At 35.6% G+C, this 13,082-nt stretch overlaps 2 long non-coding RNA genes across 2 annotated transcripts; one reads left to right on the forward strand and one right to left on the reverse strand.

Moving 5' to 3' along the window:
- Positions 1–920: 920 nt before the first annotated feature.
- Positions 921–2,552, reverse strand: LOC141389864 (uncharacterized). The gene is made up of 3 exons (XR_012409191.1): positions 2,105–2,552; positions 1,925–2,050; positions 921–1,859 (listed from the first exon to the last, which is right to left on the reverse strand). It is a non-coding gene; the product is annotated as an uncharacterized lncRNA (long non-coding RNA).
- Positions 2,553–2,922: 370 nt separating this feature from the next.
- LOC141389863 (uncharacterized) lies at positions 2,923–4,390 on the forward strand. Its single transcript, XR_012409190.1, has 2 exons — positions 2,923–3,187; positions 3,278–4,390. It is a non-coding gene; the product is annotated as an uncharacterized lncRNA (long non-coding RNA).
- The last annotated feature ends 8,692 nt before the right edge of the window (positions 4,391–13,082 follow it).

Consider the following 13,082-nt stretch of genomic DNA (forward strand, 5'->3'; position numbering starts at 1 on the left):
AAATGTACTGTCTGTAAAGAAACAAAACCCACCAATGAAACTACCCAACCCAAAATTGGTAATGAAGTTATCACCGAACGTCCCTTTCAAAAGCTATACGTGGACTTTTTGGGGAAATATCCGCGTTCAAAAAGTGGAAATGCATTCATCTTTATCGTAGTTGACCACTTTAGCAAATTCACTTTGCTTAAAGCAATGCGCGAGGCGACAGCTGCAAATGTTGTAAAGTTTTTAGTCGAAGACATTTTTAGAAAGTTTGGTGTACCCGAAACGTTGCATACTGACAACGGGGCCCAGTTCATATCAAAAACATTTAAGGAAATGATTGAAATATATGGTATCAATCACATACAAACCGCACCCTACGCCCCGCAGTCAAATGCATCGGAACGGGTAAACCAATCTGTTCTGGCAGCCATACGAGCATACTTGGAAAATGATCACCGTGACTGGGATCTGTATTTGACAGACATAGAATGTGCTCTTAGGACGTCCGTACATAGTGCCATCGGGGTCACTCCTTTTTTTGCTCTGTTCGGCCATAATATGTACACTCATGGTTCGGATTATAAGTTAGCAAAAAAATTACATTCAATGACTGATCATGAAGTCAAACATGTATCAAGAAATGACCGAATGGAGTTCATTCGAAACAGAATTAAAGAAAATATGCACAGAGCATATGAACATAGTGCCAAAAGGTACAACGCCAGAGCCCGTACGATCATCTTTGCCCCCGGACAGGAGGTATACAAAAAAAATTACGTGCTAAGTGACTTTGGCAAACATTTTAATGCCAAATTTGCCCGTAAATTTATTAAATGTCGTATTGTAAAACCTAGTGGCAACAATATGTACGTGATAGAAGATTTACAGGGGAGACCGATGGGACTATGTCATGCCAAAGACCTAAAGCGTTAATGAATATATATCGGCAAAAGTAAATAAAAACTTAATCCTCTAAAAATATCTGAGACGGCTTCTATAAAATTTCGAGCCGTTTATATTTTTCCTGTGGTACATTCAATAAAGAGGTGGTATAATTTTTGATTAGTTCAATAGCAATGTCCATTACCGTACAATTGTTTGAATACGAATCATATAAAGCCTTGCGGTTGGTGTCAGATGGAGCAACTACATGGCGGCCTTCTTAATTCTTCATCGTATACAGATAATGTCTTTCAGGATTACCTGAGATACTATATACATATATATGTGACTATATATATAACATAATCATTCTATATCTAAATCTTAATAGACGCGGTTGTGCCCATAAATGCGTTATCGTCATATACAAAACAGGAATCAAGTGATACCAGGGCGCACTCATTTCATGACTCATCACATGACACATATTTATTCGAGACAAAACGAGTTAAGGAAAAATGTATGGTATAGTTCTTACGAAACACGACCGAAATCGATCGGAGAATTGTTCCATATACCGCCATGAAACGCTCTCGAACAGTAGTGGTAACAGTTTTTGGTAACTACTTTTTTTCGTTCGTCTATATTCGTAATAATTTCGGCATCCACAGCTCAGTCCCCAGATGACATACAGACATAATTTTTTCGTAGGCGCGTTCTAGATATAGTAAAAATTCCTCTTTAAAATCTCAGAGCTCTACATTTGCTCTGAGGCGAGTAAATCGATCTACAAAATTTGGCATGTAATCAACACTAAATAAAAAAAAAAAAAGGCCACTATCAGATATAACCAAAACTATCAAAACGCGTATGCACATCCCTCATAGTGAAGAAAATAAATAAAAATTGACCCCATAAACATAGGTTAAGTTTCACATTCCGAAACAACCCAAAATAGGCACACGATATGTCCTGATAGGAGCTACCGTCTGCACAAAAAAAAAAAAAACAAAAATGACAGAGTCAACGAGACAGCGCACATAGAATATGATACCTGTTTAATGGACCACCATGCGGTTGGCTGGCTTCAATAATATCCTCAGCAAATGTCCGAAGAGGACAAGGGGTAACTATGTTCCGAAAGAGCACCTCAGGCGAATGGAATCACAATTTCACTAAACTAAAAAAAAAAAATCAGAGAATAAGTATCTAAAGGGCACGTATAGTAACTCACTGTTGCATTTATTAACCGCCACAACGTCGTAGAGCCCGGCATGAGACGATCAGGGGTGGGTGTTCCCCACGTAGAATTCCTACCCGGGCAGGCACATCAATTCCGGCTTCAATGATTCGCCAAACTTGAAGTTTTGTTGCCAGCCCTGTTGCCCTCTAGAGGAATGATGGCGCAAATAAAACTGATCATAAACGAGTGGAGCGATCTGTGGGCAGCACGATGAGAGTATAGGATAAACCATCGTTTTCTGTTTGAGCAACCACTCCGTAGTACATTCAGCTTGTAATTTATTAACCCATGAAATGCATCGCCCGGCCTGAGTATCGTGAGGGGCATGATCAAGCAAAGAAATAAGTTTTGCAAGAGTTGAGAATAAATGAAATTGCGTGTAAAATTCTGATATTTACGATGGGAGTGGGAAGCAAATAAGGCTGCAGTAAATAACAAGGGTACACGAGGTTGATATCTCTAAATGTCAGGTTGATTAAATAGTAGTTTGTATGCGACCCCGACCTACCTTATCCGAACTCGTTCCTTATGCTACATTCAAGGCGAGTTTACATCACAAAAAAAATTGACATTAAGTAATAAATTAGAAAAAAAAATGGCATGATCTGGGGATTGCTTCAAAAGCAAATGTATTTTCATCGTGATCAGTGGTTTGGATGTAGACATATCTCAAAGGGTTTGGAAACAAAGTTTATAAAGAAAAAATTGGAGTGAGTCTTAACAGATGTGAATCCCCTTTATATATGGGGGCGTTAAAGTAAAGGTTTGATACAATCTGGCCAGACCAAAAGACAGAGAAAAGGAGACACTCCGAGAAAAACAAAACAAACTAAAACATATGATGAATATACCCCAAAGAAAACTTGGTCGTGAAAATAGAAAATGGTTTCTGACTGGAAAATTGACTTTTGGCGGCTGAACGGTGGTGATATATAGGACTGACATGATAAAGTGTCGGCCTATTCTAACCAAGACGTCCAACACCACGGTCCACTACGTAATATCCTGATGGAATTAAACGAAACTTGAAATCGGATAACAGCATCATTTAGTTAACATTTATATTTTATTATTGTAAGTGTGTAAATATCTAGATACTTGTAGTGAATGTGTCGTAGAACAAGTGTGTGATTGTAATGTTTTATTTTCGTGGTCGTTTAACAGAGATTCTGCACTGGCCTTCGAAGGTGTCCACGGGGGTCAGTGTCACCTTTAAATTGACTGCTTAGAGGAAATCCATATATCGGTTATTGAAATGTCTGCTGGGCAGTAATGTAACCGAAGGCAATACCTGCTTCGTGACTAATCCAAGAACAATTTGATATTGATGTGCGAGTGATTGATCCCGGACAGTGGCAGATAATCAGAACCTTGCGGGAAGAAAACGGCCACTGGTATGCAACCATCCAGCCTATTTTGGGCGGAGTAATTTGGGGAAATATAAGCCCTCCAACTGAAGGAATCAGCTATTTCGATACAAGCAGTCTGATTCAAGTGGAGTCAGGTAAAAATTATTGTGGTGTTGTGTTGTCCACTAAATGTGCTATGTGCGTATATCCAAATGGCAGTGCGAGCTTGGTTAGGATACCTAGCTGAAAATATATGAAGAAAATAATAATCAGCAAATATATAAAAAAAAGAATAACTATCAAACAGAGAAGAAAATAATAAACGAATATATATATATATAAAAAGGATATCTATCAAACATAAAAGAAAAGAATAACTATATGAGTTGGACTTTATGGCGAGATAGATTCTTCGCTAGCATAAAAGTTGTATTTCATTAGCGATCCTATTCGGATAATTAATATGTATGTAGGTAGTGAGTCGATTATCAAAAGAAAACCTGTAAAGGAAGAATACCAGTGTAGCAAAGAGAAAATTAGGCGTAGGGAGAAACAATAAGATTGTCTGAAGGCCTTGTGTTTTGTTTGTTGGTGGCCAAATTGTTTTGTTGGCAATATATCAACCAGATAAGAGAGCTCTTTTAGTGGTTAGAAAGTAGAGTAGAGGCGCGGCAGTGTGCGCAAAAGGACAAGGCGTGAAGGGTAATGTTTTTGTATCAACCGAGGCATTTAGCCATCGTTGTGTAAGGAGCTGGTATTGTTCTTAGATTATATGTTGTTAATTATTGTATGACTTATATCCTCACAGAAAAAGAAAATTATATAGAAAAAAATTATAAACAATTAAGGTAATATTGCCCACAAGATACTATAAAGAAATCAGTAAATAAAACTTGTATTGCATGTGTATATTGTTAAAATTTAAAAACATGTCTTTGTAAATCTGAATAATAGTGGGGGTTGCGTGATGAAGTAGGGGTGGGAAGTGTGTGTGGTTCGAGGGGTCCAACGTAAAAGTAAGTATGGGATGTGTGGGACCGAGGTCGGGTGGGCTCGTGGGGGATCAAACATCAAGGTTCCTGTGAGATGTTTCTTTCATTGTTTACTTAGAGTGTAGAGTATCCGTAAAATAGTTTCCCTCATTCAATGTTGTTGTGTGTCGGGTTCGTCGGCGGGTTGAGATCCCTAGCCCTAGTAGCTTCTCACTGGCTAGTCGGGAGGCCAAATCGAACACCGGAATGGACGCACGTAACATTGTTACCAAAAAATACCGCAAATAGCAGATTGTTTAAAAATATTTTTAAAATAAATAGAGCGTACATTTATAATTGTTGGTGCATCAACTATGGGTAACTAAGTCTTCTTCTTTGTCTTTTAGCATAAATTATTTTTAATGACTTAATATATGTGACACATGTCACAAACAGTTTTTATGATTTATATTAAACTTGATTTTTTTCTAAGAAAGAATTTCTAAAACAATGATGCACAAAATAATATGTGTGACTGTAGTACTTGTGCCATGAATCGACGCTAGAGTACTACTTTGTTCATAGCTGTTCTAAAATAATATATTTTTTTAATAATTCGTAATTTTATTTAAAAGAATACACAACGCTTTTTTGCGCGAACACTTTCTAAGCAATTTAATTTGTGATGATGCATTTAATTTACGATTTTGAATACGAATATTATCATGTTGTCATCATTATTGAGGATTAATACGTATATTTCGATTTTGAGACCTGTCTTATTGACGTTAAAATATTATGTAAGCTATTTTGGGGTTGTTGAATCAAGAGGGCTACAAAAGAGCTCCCAAGGCCTACAGAAGGTCGGCCGTTTAGAGTTATGTTAACAACTTTTGACAACAAACATAATACATTTTACATTATTGTGGACTTGCTTCGAATATTTCAAACAAGACAGACGTGTTTTCAGTCATATAAAATAAATTAATTTTTTTCTTGGAAATTGAAAAATAGAATTTCCTTTGGATTCTGATTTTTGAAATGGATTTGAACTCATTGGGCAAGCTAGCTTGCAATCCTTCGGAGAATATAACCCCAGATAAATCATGTATAATTACGAACTCTGATTCTGAAATCGGAAATCTCTCGCAAAAACTCGAAGCATCTGGGACAAGAAATGGGCTTTGTTCTTCGTGGTCTATTACATAACACAGAATTTGACGACATCAAAGCATATTTAGACACTCTAGTTCCGGATACAGTGTACAGTGTCACAAAATTTAGCACATTTTTCTCGAAGAAACACAATTTCGATACAGGTCTTTTTCTGGTAACACTACAATTTAGCAAATCTACATCTGAATTGAATGCAGTAAGATATGTATTGGACCAAAGAGCATTTTGGGAGCTTCCTAAGAGAAACTCGGGCGATATTCAATGTTATAGATGTTAGCAGTGGGGACATAGGTCCCGCAACTGCAATAGAAAATCTGCTTTTGTGAAATGTGATAAAAATCATGAACCAGGTCAATGTTCTTTTGTTCAGAGTGAGGGAAATCAACCTTTTTGTAAAAACCGCGGTCACCCATCTAGTTTTAGAGGATGTCTCGAATATTTAAAGTACGTAGAGTTGAAAAAGAAAGTACGATCAGCCGCCATTGAGAGGAAAGAAAAAGCTAGCAAAAATGTTTTTAACGCTATTTCATCGTTTTGTCTCCCTAATATTTCATACTCAGATGCTTCACGTGGTCATCGGTCATCTTCCAACAAACCTAAAGTTGTTGACGAATTTTTAAAATTGACCAAGGAACTTTGCCCACCAAAGGTAATTTCCCTTCAAGAAAAAATTGCGACTTTTATGAGACACTTAAAATCTCTTTCTAAGGAAGAGGCTGTATAAGCCTCTTACGTGAAGTCAACGACTTCTATGGTCCGTAATATCCTTAATCTTATCACATTTAATGTGAGGTCATTAATTGTTTGTGGCCGTAGGTACAAACTACTCAATATTGTAAAAACATACAATATTGACTTTGCATTTGTACAAGAAACTCACTTGCGTTCAAGAACGGGTGCTTTTGGCTTTGAGGACTATAATTTTATTAGAGATTACAGTTCTCAGGGTGTTGCCATTTTAATTAGGCAAAATTTTAAATATAAAAAAGAAGTTATTGCAGGTTTCAGTCTGCCAAGTTTATTTATTTCTGTCGAGGTCCACATTAATGGTGTCTGTAGAAAAACTGTTGTTAGGTTCGATTTACATTCCCTGTAATTCTGCCAATTCTCTTGTGTCAAGTTCCCTTGTGTGTTTGGGAATTTTTCTAGAGGGTTTGATTTCACATTTATCGGCGGTGATTTTAATGCGAAGCATATTTCCTGGGGAGACTCAGTAAATAATTTGAACGGTAATAGTTTTTATGATATTCTCCAGCAGCATCCTTATTATTTTTCTAGAATTTCTTTATCATGTCCCACTTTTCCGAATGGATCATCTTTTTTAGATCACTTCCTTGTCTGTTCTTATGCCTCTGATTTAGCCACTCCCATTTGCTTAACCTCGTGTTTACCCACCTTTTCAGACCATTTTCCTTTAAATTTGAATGTCGTGCTTCCAAATTTCGAGATAGTTTTGCAACCCCCTTCAAGTTTTGTTAGTTATCGTAACCGCAATTGGGAAAATTTTAAGTATGATGTAACTGAAAATATTTTGAATCACTATTCAAATTCCGTTACAAACTTGTCTAACAATGAGATCGACGATTATATTCATGAATTTGTTCGTACCATAACTTCTGTTTCCGATGATCATTCAGAAAAAGTCGTAACTGGGAAAAGAAAATTTATCGTATCTGATATAATAAAAAGTCTGTACATAATTAAGTATGCTTGGCAGAAAGAACTTAAAAGAATTTACCAAATTTCTAGTAACCGGCACAGTCCTGAATATCGTTTATTATCTAAACAAATTCAATTATTGGGAACAATGATAAAAAAAGCAGGTAGAATATGAACAAATTTCGTTGTTGAAGGAAAAACTTAAAGGCATTAAACGGGGCCCGAATGCACACCGACAAGTTTTTAATATTATTGGGCATCGGAAAACTAAACCCATTGAAAAGTTATCCGTCGATGGCACCATTATTGCCAATGATTCATTTTTCGAACATATACAATAATCCATCTCCTAATTCTCCATCTAATGAAGAAGTTTTTTATTTTTAAGGGATTCGGATGCAAGGAATCAGGGCAGATTTGAAGCTCTTACAACTACAAATGAAGTTTTTGGCATTGAAGCTAACTTAAAAAATAAAAAATCGTAAACTTCCTATGAAAGCATTAGAAGTTTTTTTATTTAACAATTGTATTTCCAATGGCTACTTTCCTGATTCTTGGAAAATTTCGAAGATAATCCCCATAAAGAAGAAGCGCAATAGTGAAGATATTCCTAACATGAGGCCAATATATTTGTTATCCAACTTAGGCAAACTATTTGAGATGATTCTTCGTGCTAAAATGGATATTGAAGTTAACCTTCCGTATATACCAAATTCCCAGTTCGGTTTTCAGAAGGATCGCTCGACCATTGATGCCATGTTGAAATTCCACAACGACATCGTCTTGAATTTAAGGGAAAAAATTGTACCGTTGCAGTACTGCTAGATGTGAAAAAAGCTTTTGATCATGCCAGTCATATTGGAAAACTGACCAAAATGATCAGGATCGGGTTTAGTCCCTTTATTATTAAAATATTTAAAAGCTTTTTCACAAATAGACAGTTTTGTGTTCAATTTCAAAATCTGGTGTCAGATTTATCTAATGTAAAATGTGTGGTCCCTCAAGGGTGTGTATTGGCTCCCCATTTATACAATATTTTTATGTACGATATTCCTCACAACTTTCAAAATTCATCTGCTATTTTTTATGCGGATAATTCTCTATTGTATTTGCGCAATGAATCCCCTGCTGGTGCATTGGTAAACATTTCACATTATCTTGACAAAGTGAAACAGTTTTATGATAATTCTGCCAAGAGCGAAGCCAATTGTATCAGAAATGCTTCGGGAAAATGTAAAAGATTCGTTGTTCCTGAAAGCAAATCCTTGAAATACCATTTAAAGATGAGGTCAAATATTTGGTTGTTGAATTTAATAAACTTTTTAAATTTAATGGACATGCCAGGAAGGTCCGAAATAAAGCTCAAGGTATTTTTGCCTCTTTTTTTAAACTTTCAATTACTTTTCTTATTTATTAAAAAAAAAACTTTTATTACCAAATGACAATTTTTCGCTCAAATACATACAAGTAAATCTCGAAAGAAACGCTCTCATTGAGAATTTCTTTGGCACTACTAACTAATCGAACAACTGCAATATACTCACAATTAGAGAGGGATGGCAATTTACATTGCAAATGTTAGAGATCTGCTTTAACATTACAAAAGGGATCCCATTCCTGTCAGTGAAATGGAAAAAAGAAGAAACTTCTGCTCTGTTCCAGAACCTGCAAGAAGCTACTATTTTTTACTACGATAACATTTTTTCCTTTATGTTATCGGAAAAAATAGTAGAAATTAGTAGATTCTTGCAGTTCTGGAACAGACCATTCATGTTAACCTTGTAGGTAGCCATCACCGTTGCTGCTTTTTTATGAAGATGTTGAATATTTCAGCCTGGAATTCACAACTGTCATTGTCCAACTATATGATTATTCAAGATTTAGCCATTCGCAGTATACGCTAGCTCCGGTACCTTCTTCCCTCTTGGAACCGTCTGTATAGCAGGCCAGACCACCCAGATGAGGCTTACTTCGTTTCCAGTCATTTCTACTTGAGATAACAACATCTACATCTTCAAAGTTCAAGACTGGCGTTATACAATCGCTACATTTCCCACAATGGCTACTGTTACTTGAACCGATGATGCTTTTGCATCTTGGCTATTTTGCTGGATGTCCATTTTTGGTATAGAGAACTCTCCATGCCAAAAATGGACAGCAGACAAGAGATCTATAGGAAAGGATGGACCTTACAACAGTGTTATACATTCAGTACATAATCTATGGGTTCAGTCCCCAGCTTTTCCAAATCGTATTCTTGCACGAATAGAGTGCAATTAATTCACTTTTCGTCCCGGCATCAACAATACCAGTTCTGTTTTCGTTGGATTTACTCAAAAGCTGTTTACTTTGGCTAATCGAGCATTGATAAGCCTCCTTATTAAGTTCCGAAATTGTAGACAGGAATTTGCCAGAAATAAATAGTACTACGTCATCCGCGGAGGCGACAACTTTAGTGCCCTATTTATCAAATTCCGTATGTAAGTTGTTGATCACGGTGAGAGCACCCAACCCTGAGGAGTATTTTAGTCAGTGTTTTTCTAATGGTCGTCTTTCCAATACTTGAATTTATAATTCTACTTTCTAGCATTCTATTTATCCAACATGTCATGGTTTCCTGCTTCTAAGTGGGAGGTGAATCGAGTCAAGCTGTCAATTATTGAATGCTCCTTCTATATCAAGCAAAGCGGCCAGCGTAAATTTTGAATTTTTCATGTTCCCTCTCAACATAACACACCGCCGCATGATGAACTGTTTCTACAGATTTCCGCATAATGTAGGCATGCAGCGAGTTGCTTAGAAAAACGATGTTTATATGTCTGGTAATTTTCAGGTCGACCTTTCGAGTGTCTTGAGGTAAAAGGAGGACAAGCTAACGGGTCAGTAGTCCTTCGGTGCATTGCGAATAGATTTCCCTGCTTTAGGGATTTTAGTGTCTTTCACCTCTTTCCACAGGCCAGGTATGCACGAAAAAAGCAGACAGACCCTATAGATCTTTTTTTGCAGAAGTTCGTCGTCGGTGTTATAAACTCAGGGTGAGATGATTTGTAGGGTTGGAATGTATTAACTGTTAGTTTCTTTAAGCTCCCAATGGATTTGGGGTTCTTGGAGAGTACTTTGACAGTGAGGAAGAACGTCAGGAGGTTGTCCACAGTTCTCTTAAGCTCTTCAGCTGGACGTCAGCCGAGAGTTTGGTGTATCTTTTCCAATTTGTTCTTCTCGGGTTTCTATATGGATTTTGTGGAACTCCGTTAAAAAGGATCTCGAAAAATATCTTCATATGGTCAGAGGATGAACATTTTTCAGATATCTTCCAGTTTCTGATAACAGTCATCTAGATTGGAGATAGTTAGATCAATGACGTCCTCTCTGTCCCTTAACCAGTGGGGAAAATTGGGAACATATACCATTGAAAATAAATTTAATAATGCATTATAAGTTACAAAATAAAATGAAAATTAAAAAACTAAATGATAATAATAATAATCCTTTACTTACCTGAGGTTAACATTTTTGCCATTAGTTACCATTTTTAACCTGCAAAGCGTTCCTTAACCCCAAAAAGTGGTAAAACTCGAAGCAATTTTTAAGAGAGTGAGAGAGGAGAGAGTGCATGCCTTTTTCTTCTACCTTAGGCTACCAGACAAATTTCTTCAGGTAAAAAATGGTAGACCTGATTTTTCGACATTTGTTTGACGATTATTTGACAATGAAGAAAAAAATTAACAAAAAAACAGAAAAAGGCGCACGCTGACAAAACAAAATTAAAAACTGTGAAATAAAAGAAGAAAAATCAATTTGTATGTTTCTTTTTGACATTGCTACCAGATCTACCACTTTTCGTTCCTTTACATTTCTGGTAAAACTGATCATGAGAGAGCAATTTTGACAGTTTTTTCTTTTGCCATTTTTACCATTAAAAAAGTAAAGGAACAAAGCTATTAATTACCTCTTACATTCCCAATGGATACGACAAGGGAATGTAATTATTCAGTTATCATTTACTTCTTTATTTTGTATCCCGTTGTCTGCCGACGCCTTCATGTCGCATCATAAATTTGCCAGTTTTATTTGTGTAGTGTAACAATAAAGACGTAATTTTGTAAAATGTATTCCAATAGTTATTGGAGAAGATTATTAGCAAAAAAAAAAAAAAAAAAAAGAAAAAAACGTATGCAAGTGGACTGGATAATGAGAAAATTAATAATACAAAGTGTGAAAGTGAAATTATTGAAAATAGTGCAGACGAAAGTTTTAGTGCAGATCTTAGTTCTCATACAGAATTCACAGAAAAACCCAGAAACATTTACATTTTACCAAGTTGGGAGTAACTGCATATATCTCTTAATCATCCAGGTTTTTATTTAAGCTTAAAAATGCAGACCAATTATGTTATGTTAAATTGGAAATAAAACTGTTCTCCTAACAAAAAATAGGTTATATGTAGTAGGAAAGATATACTAATAATATTTTTTTTGTGTTCTCAGAAATAATCATATATTTAAATTTATTTCGACATATTTTTCGACCTTTTTGTTTATGTTTTCGTTTTTGCAGATAAAATTTATACATTCATAAATATTCATAACATAATATAAATAAAACTGGAAACTCTACATTGTCAAGATTTAACAAATAAATCAATTTCCCCATGCAAAACGAATCTGATCTTCACAAAATTTACCAATGAATCGGGGAGAACTTGACTTCATATTATTGCTACTATTTATTTTGTTATTATTGCTACTATTTATTTTCCTCTTACAGATACCAATTATGGAAAAAAGTTTATTACCTCGTGGACTATCCAAAAGTTATTTCCGAAGAACTGGTGATGCAGTACAATTATGAGGGAATAAAAAGAAAGCGACAATGAAAGTTCTTCGAAAATTTACCCAGCAAAAAGTTGGCATCCGCGGATGCAGTTAAATCACTAGAACAATTGCCGCTGGAGTACATCTTTTCCTATGAATTCACCTATGAATTTTACAAGAGAGCGCGCAGCTAGGATGCACTCCATTTTGCTTTCACGGCACACAGCTAGGATGCACTCCATTTTCGATCCAAATCACAGCCTTTGATGTAGTGCTTTGGATTGAAATTAAATGCAGTCTAAAGATGCTATAAAATGCAAGCCATTGCAAATATCCCAAAATAAATAAAATACATTGCTTATTCGTGTAAAACAAGAATATTAACTTTATTACATTTACACGTATTAATTTTATTACATTAACACAAATTATACAAATTTTCCATTTAATTTGATCGTAACTGAGTTCACTTCCTCTGCTCTGCATTTTCTGACACAGCAATTGATTTTGCTCCATCATCCATATGGTTTTTCATTTTTCCTCCTACTCCAGCTCAGATTGACAAAATAACTCCAACTCCACTTCAAAAATAATTTGCGTCTCGTGAATTAATACAATATTCGTGTCTTTAGTTTGTGTTTCTTTATTTTTTTAAAACAAATTCTTATAATTTTAGACACTCTTTCTTGTGTTCCGAATAAAAGATTGCGACTATAGGGATCAAAAAATTGGCTTGCTTGGCTAGGGATCTTTAACCGAGTGCTTCTAAAATGTATCGAACGGAGTGCATTTTTCATAACTCCGTGTGGACTGCATCGAAGGATGTATTGAAATCATAACTCTGCATTGCACTACTTTCAAACTTTTTTGCTGGGTAATTAATGTTATGTTTGGTAAGTACAATTTTTCACAATTCCAAATCTCTTTTCCTTATAGTTAATGCTATTTAATTATAGAAGTACTAAAATGTGAGGGATATGGCAAAAAGGAGTACTAAAGA

The sequence above is a fragment of the Musca autumnalis genome, unplaced genomic scaffold (assembly GCF_047663935.1).
Source record: "Musca autumnalis isolate F117 unplaced genomic scaffold, ASM4766393v1 scaffold_1, whole genome shotgun sequence".
NCBI lineage: Eukaryota > Metazoa > Arthropoda > Insecta > Diptera > Muscidae > Musca > Musca autumnalis.